Genomic DNA, 6,760 nt, shown 5'->3' on the forward strand with positions numbered 1-6,760 from the left:
CATTCACTGCCCCTAAAAGCCACCGTGCGCTTTCCCCAACCACGCCCCCCACGGACGCCCCTCCCATGGACCTCGGCAAGCCCTCCCACTCATTCCCCTTCTTCTTCTGGACCGCGGTTACCGAAGAGGTCAGCGTTCTACACGTGCCTCTACAGACGAGCCGTGACATCCCTCCAGCCTTCCGGCTCAGGTAAATCATATTTAAGCGCTACTAGAATGTATACATATATTCTGTTCAATATACCCTGCGGGACTGGAACAATCATTATTACTATCTTTGGTCTGAGCTACCAGGACAGGGCGCTATATACACAATACACATCAATAAGTTAGGATATTATATTTGCCATAGCCTTTTTTTCACATTTCATACTGTTCTTTTTTTCAAATGTATGGAAATATCAGCCCATCTTTTCTACTATGGTTTACCAGCAACTACATCAAAGAGACTCTTATGCTAGTGACTTACATTGGTGCTAATTATTGGTGCTAATTATTTATATATATATGATATACAGATCACCCCCATGGTAGGGACGGATATCAGTACAGAAATGTTACTGCTATGATTTTTGTCTTGGTACTTATCTCATTTATTATGATTATTATTTATTAATCTATTTTTATATACACTTTTATCATCCATGTATTTTTTTCCTATGTGTATGTGTATGTATGGGTATATATATATATATATATTTTTCTTGACGATATCGATTTGATGTCATATTTTATGTGTGTATGTATGTGTATATGTATACATATATACATAAGATACACCCTCTCTTTTATATGGGTGTACATTTATTATTTTATTTTACCAGTGTATGTCTTGGCAATTAGATTCATGTGTATTTAATTTTTTTTTTTTTTTTTATCTATATTTTTTTATCTATTTATATATTTATCTTCATAATCTATTTGTCTGGTATATAGGGGAGCACAAATTTAGTGTTTCCCCAACACATGTTCTCTCCGTTTTTTTCCGAATTTTATTTTAGACTTGATAAAGGGGACCCTAGCACCCCGAAACGCGTTGTCTTACGAATAAATGGAATACTGCTGAAATCAAAAACATTGTCTTCGATCGGTTGTCTCGTGCGCCCTTTGTGGTCCACACGCTCTACCTAAGGTCTAGCGTACTCTTCTTCATACCGTTACCCAAGTGGCAGGGTGGCTCCTGCCCAAGGCGATCGGACGAATCTAGGCTGCACCAACCGTCATTTATCTACACTTATTCTCCATTGCAGTTGCATCCAATTGATGCAACCACAATAGGTGAGCAAACCATTTCTTTCACTAGAAATCTGATTTGCTGAACTTACTTACCCTATGAGCGCCTTCTCTTTCCTCTTGGCCGTTATCTGCTCAATTATAGGGAGGGAGTGTAACTTAGCCTTATATTTATCTCCTCGCTTCCCTACTCGTTGGAAAGTGTCAGACGTTTGGCAATACTGCCTAATGTCTTTGGAGATACCGGGCCAAAAGAAGTTCTGCGTTAACCAGTGTTTAGTCCGACTAACCCCTAAGTGTCCTGACAGGGGGATGTCATGAGCAATGCGTAGTAACTCACGTCAGTATCTCTTAGGTACTACTAACTGTCGCATAGATACGGGAACTGTACCGGCTACTGTCTTATCTGCATATCTATACAGTAACTCCTTTTCCCACCCATATCTCTCCCCCTCTAACCCAGTTTGGCTTCCTGCTACTTTATCTTTATATACTTGCAAGGAAGGGTCATTAGCTACCTCACTACCAAACTCTAATGGGGGGGCCCAAGGGATAACAGGGGTATTGTTCTTTACCTGAGCCTCAGTGTGATTTGCCGGTGGGTTGGTGTTGGCCTGCTGCCTGGTAACCACAGGTAAAGCTTCCTGGAGGTTCCGTTGTGGCACAAACGCCGAAGTCAGCTCCCCCAAATCGTTGCCCAAAATAATATCCGCTGACAAATTTTGCATGAGCCCCACTTCCACATTTCCAGACCCCGCTCCCTAATTCAAATGTACCCGGGCAGTAGGAATCTTGTAGATATTATCCCCGGCTACTCGAACAGCTACACATTCACCGGTGAGCTGGTGAGCAGGGATCAAGTGATTCCAAACCAAGGTGATGGTGGCGCCAGAGTCTCGTAATCCCTGGCGGCTCCTGCCATCTAGGTGGACGGCCTGGCAATGGCCTTGTCTGTTGTCAGAGGCTGCCTGTATCGGGTTGGCCTCGTGTAGAATGCCCAAGGGTTCTCCTGGAGGCATTGGCACCAATTGCTGCTGGGAAAACTCATTTTGGAAGCAGTGTACTGCCGCTGGGCGATGAATCTGCTGGCTAGGGTTTCCCCAGTTGGAACGGTTTCGGTTCCTGGGACATTCTTTCTGGATGTGCCCCTGCTGCTTGCAAATATGGCATCTGACCTGCGGGCGAGACTGGTATCTGGGTGCTTGTTGGTAGTTGCCCCCACTCGATCTGTAGGGTGCTGGACTGGATGCTGGAACGGGTGCTGGAACGGGGTTAGTTGTAGGGGCCCCGGAAAGGGGTCGTTGTGCAACCTTCTGTGCCCACCGGGCATCTTGGTACTCGTCTGCCATAGTAGCTGCCATATGTACGGTATTGGGTTTGCGATCCCGTAACCAGTTTTGTAATTCGTCAGACAGTCCTTGAAAAAATTGCTCCAGTAACAACAATTGTAACAGCTCTTCCAGCTGGGTTACCTGTGCTGCTTGTACCCATCCTTTAGCAGCACGGGTCAATCTATGTGCCCATTCCGTGTGGGTATCTCTCTCGGCTTTCTTTAGCTCCCGAAAGCGCTTGCGGTATGCCTCAGGGGTAATGGCATACCGGGTCAATATGGCTTGTTTTACCTTTTGATAATCTGTGCTGTCCTCATCTCGCATAGTCCGGTATGCTTCCGCTGCCCTACCCGACAATTTGCCGGCCAATAGGGGTACCTTATCCGCAGGATCGATTTTATGCAGCTGGCATAATGTTTCGAAGTCCTGCAGGTACCCATCAATGTCCTCGGTTTCCACATGGTGAGCGCCCGACGGCATATGGAGGGCGATAAGAGACTGGGGGCCTTCCTTATCCCTCTGCCCCGAGTTGTAAGGGGGTCATGGCCTTGTTTAGGATTTATGGAGCAGTTAAGGGAGTGCTGTAAGGAGTTAACTTTAGGAGCCTTCCCATGATTCATGGGGGAAGGGGCGGTGCTGGGAGGCTATATATTCTGGGATTTTGGCTGGCCACTTCCTCTTGACGGTGGATGTGCTTGGTTTGAGGTACCCCTTGCCGCTGTCATGTCCGCAGGAGATTTGGCCCTGAGGGACTCCCTACTGGCGCGTTTTCAGGAGTAAGGAGAGGGTTGGCTGCGGGCGTTCCTTGGGAGCCTGCATTCCCCTTTGCCTTCCCCTACTCCGGCCCCTCTGCCTGCTGCTGAATCTGAGCTGGCGGTTCCTGCCGCCAGCTCTGCCTATCGTGCGGGGGATCGGCAGTCCGCTCAGCGTTCCCGCCCCCCGGCGCGGCTTGGGCACAGCCCCCCCGCTCCCACTGTTTCCCGTTGCGGCGGTCCCCGGGGCTCTCCCGGGTCTGAGGAGCGCTTACCTGGTCCCTCCAGGCGCCGTGACGGGTCGGGCCACTCCGGCGGGCGGTTGGTGGGCGGGCTCGATGCAGGGCTGTAGCGCCTCCCCTTCCTCTGCCTACCGGAGGTGTGCTTTTCGGCCGGCGGCGTGCTGTGTACGGGGACCAGTATGGGAGCCCAGGAGAGCACGCATGGGGATGATTCCTCCCCTACACCCCCCTGCATTATTGCCCCCCCCCGGTTGCCGAAGGGCAGGGGCTCTCCACACTGGCGGCGGTACCTCTGTCTGGGGATCCAGGCAGGGGGTCGCAGGGTGTTATGCTTTCAGCCCCTGGGGTTATGTCCGCCCCCCCCCTCCCAAGTGCTACCAGTGGATGCAGCCCCCAGGCAGAGGAGACGCAGGGAGGTTTTTGTCTCTCCCTCCTCTTCATTAGAAGATGGCAGGGGTGAGCGTTCTTACCGCAGGCGTCCGTCCCGTCGCCATTCCAGGGCTCGGGGGAGTCGTAGGCGCTCCAGATCCTCCAGGTGGCGTTCCCCCTCATCTTCGGAGCTGTCCTCGGGCGCATCTGAGGAGTCTGGTAGGGTTTCGCGGTCTAGAAGAGTGAGGCCGGTTCCAGGCTGTACGTCCAGGGCTCTGAGCCTGGTGCATCCGGTGGTCCAGAGTCAAGCGGTTCCGGTGGAGATGCCTTCTCCGGCTGTTTCTAGTGCTCCGGTTGGTGAGTTTCAATTTGCGGGGGCCTGGGGGGAGAGTGGGTCTGTGGCTGGGATGGAATCGCTGATGCGGGCTTTGTTAGACAAATTGCAGGATGCTCCAGCCCCAGTTGCTCGCCCGGCCCCTTCCGCTGTTGCTGCGGGGATTCACAAGGAGTCCTTTTTCTGCGGGGTTAGCCCGTTGGGTTCGCATGTTGAGGAGGCGGTTAAGGAAGCGATTTGGGCTAATCAGTATGTGGACGTATGGTCTCTTATTACTGTGGATCAGCATACTGTGGATAGGGAGCGCAGAGCTTTGGATAAGCCGTACGAGCGTAGGCCGAAGGTTGCGAAAACTATTGGGAACTGGCTCCAGGCGTTTTCGGTTTTGGGGTGTATCATGGGGCAGCGGCACCCGGAGCGGTGTTCGGAGCTTTTTGTCTACGTTGATACGATATATAGTGCTTATAGGTCCCATGGGGGCAGCGCCTGGTGGCGGTATGATGAGGAGTTTAGGAGGCGCCTTGCTCTGCAGCCTGGCGTGGGTTGGGGAGTTAAGGCTACGGATGTGTGGCTGCGGCTCATGTTGTCACAGAGACAGCATCCCTTTCAGAGTGGGGCCGCCGGTGCGGGCACTGCCCAGGTCCATGCATCGGTGGCCATTAGACGCCCAGGAGTGTGCTGGTCGTTCAATGAGGGGAGTTGTAAGTACGCAGGTTTATGCAGGTTCAGGCATGAATGCTCAGTGTGCGGTGGTTCCCATGCGGGAAATAGGTGTTCGGGTCAGTCAGCCAGACTTGCCAAGTTGCCCGCCCAGGGTGAGAGTAAGGACCCCGGTGAGCGTGGACGCGATGTCCCCGTGGCTAGACAGGTACCCCGATAAGCAGGCGGCTTCTCAGATTCGTGCTGGGTTTTCGTCAGGTTTCTTTATTCCATTTGTTCTTAACCGGTCCCCTGTTTTTAGTGATAACTTGAGGTCAGCCCGGGATCATCCTGAGGTGTTGACGGATAAATTGGCTAAGGAGGTTGAGTTGGGGAGGATTGAGGGCCCGTTCTCGTCGCTTCCGTTTCCTAATTTGAGGGTGTCCCCGTGGGGGGTGGTCCCGAAGAAGGAAGTGGGGAAGTTTCGTTTGATTCATCATTTGTCTCATCCTAAGGGCTCCTCGGTGAATGATGCGATTCTTCAGGAGGAGGCATCAGTTTCATATGTTTCCTTTGACAGGGCGGTTTCTTTAGTTAGGGACGCGGGCGAAGGTGCCCTGTTGGCGAAATCTGATATTGAGTCGGCATTTTGGCTTCTTCCTGTTCACCCTGATTGTTTCCATTTGTTGGGTGGTTGTTGGGAGGGGCAATTTTATTATGACACTTGTTTGCCGACGGGGTGCTCCATATCGTGTTACTATTTTGAGCTATTTAGTTCCTTCTTGGAGTGGGTGGTGAGATTTGAGTCCGGTATGTCGTCTGTGATACATTATCTGGATGATTTCCTGTTTGTTTCCCCCAGTGTTGGGGGGGGGGGGGGTTGCAGGTACTTGTTGGCGTTGTTTTTGTCCCTGATGGGACATTTTGGGGTCCCTATCTCGGCGGAGAAGACTGAGGGTCCGGTCACGTGCTTGTCCTTTTTGGGTATCGAAATTGATACAGTTGCTATGGTTTTTCGGTTGCCGGGGGACAAGTTAGGTAGGTTTTGGAGTTGATTGACGGATTTCTGGCTGTTAGGAAGGTGACGCTCAAGCAGCTTCAGTCTCTTTTGGGGTTGTTGTGTTTTGCGTGTCGGGTGATGCCTATGGGCCCGCCGGTTGTCCTCTCCGGGGCATCATATCCGGTTGACCAAGTCCCTTAAGGCGGACTTGGGCGTTTGGCGTTCCTTTTTAGCTGGTTATAATGGCCATACTTGTTATATTTCTAAGGAGCTTGTGAGTTCGGAGTTGGCATTGTGGTCTGATGCGGCTGGGTCCTGTGGCTTTGGTACCATATTGGGCTGTGCATGGTGTGCTGCCCCGTGGCCAGGGGCGTGGAGGGAGTCTGGCTTTTGCAAGAATTTGACGCTTTTGGAATTGTTCCCTATCGTGGTGGCTGTGGAGATTTGGGGGGAGCGGTTGGCCAATAAGCATGTGTGTTTTTGGTCTGATAATTTGGGAGTTGTGCAGGTAATTAATCATTTGTCGTCCTCTTCCCTTCCGGTGTTGGCGTTAGTTCGTCATCTGGTTTTGCGGTGCCTGGATCATAACATTTACTTTCGGGCCCGTCATGTGCCGGGGGTAGATAATGAGGTCGCTGATGCCCTCTCCCGTTTTCATTGGCAGGTCTTCCGGGAACTTCATCCGGAGGCGGACGAATGTGGCCAGGAGTGTCCTCCGTTCCTGTGGCGCCTGGTGGACAGCTGATGTCGCCTTTTAGCTCCTCTGTTTCGCCGGCTACGTTGCAATCTCATGGTAAGGCCTGGGCTGAGTGGTTGGCGATGGTGGGGTCTAGGGATATGTCTTTGCGGGACGATGTCCG

The sequence above is a fragment of the Bufo gargarizans genome, chromosome 11 (genome assembly GCF_014858855.1).
Source record: "Bufo gargarizans isolate SCDJY-AF-19 chromosome 11, ASM1485885v1, whole genome shotgun sequence".
In the NCBI taxonomy this organism is placed as follows: Eukaryota; Metazoa; Chordata; class Amphibia; order Anura; family Bufonidae; genus Bufo; species Bufo gargarizans.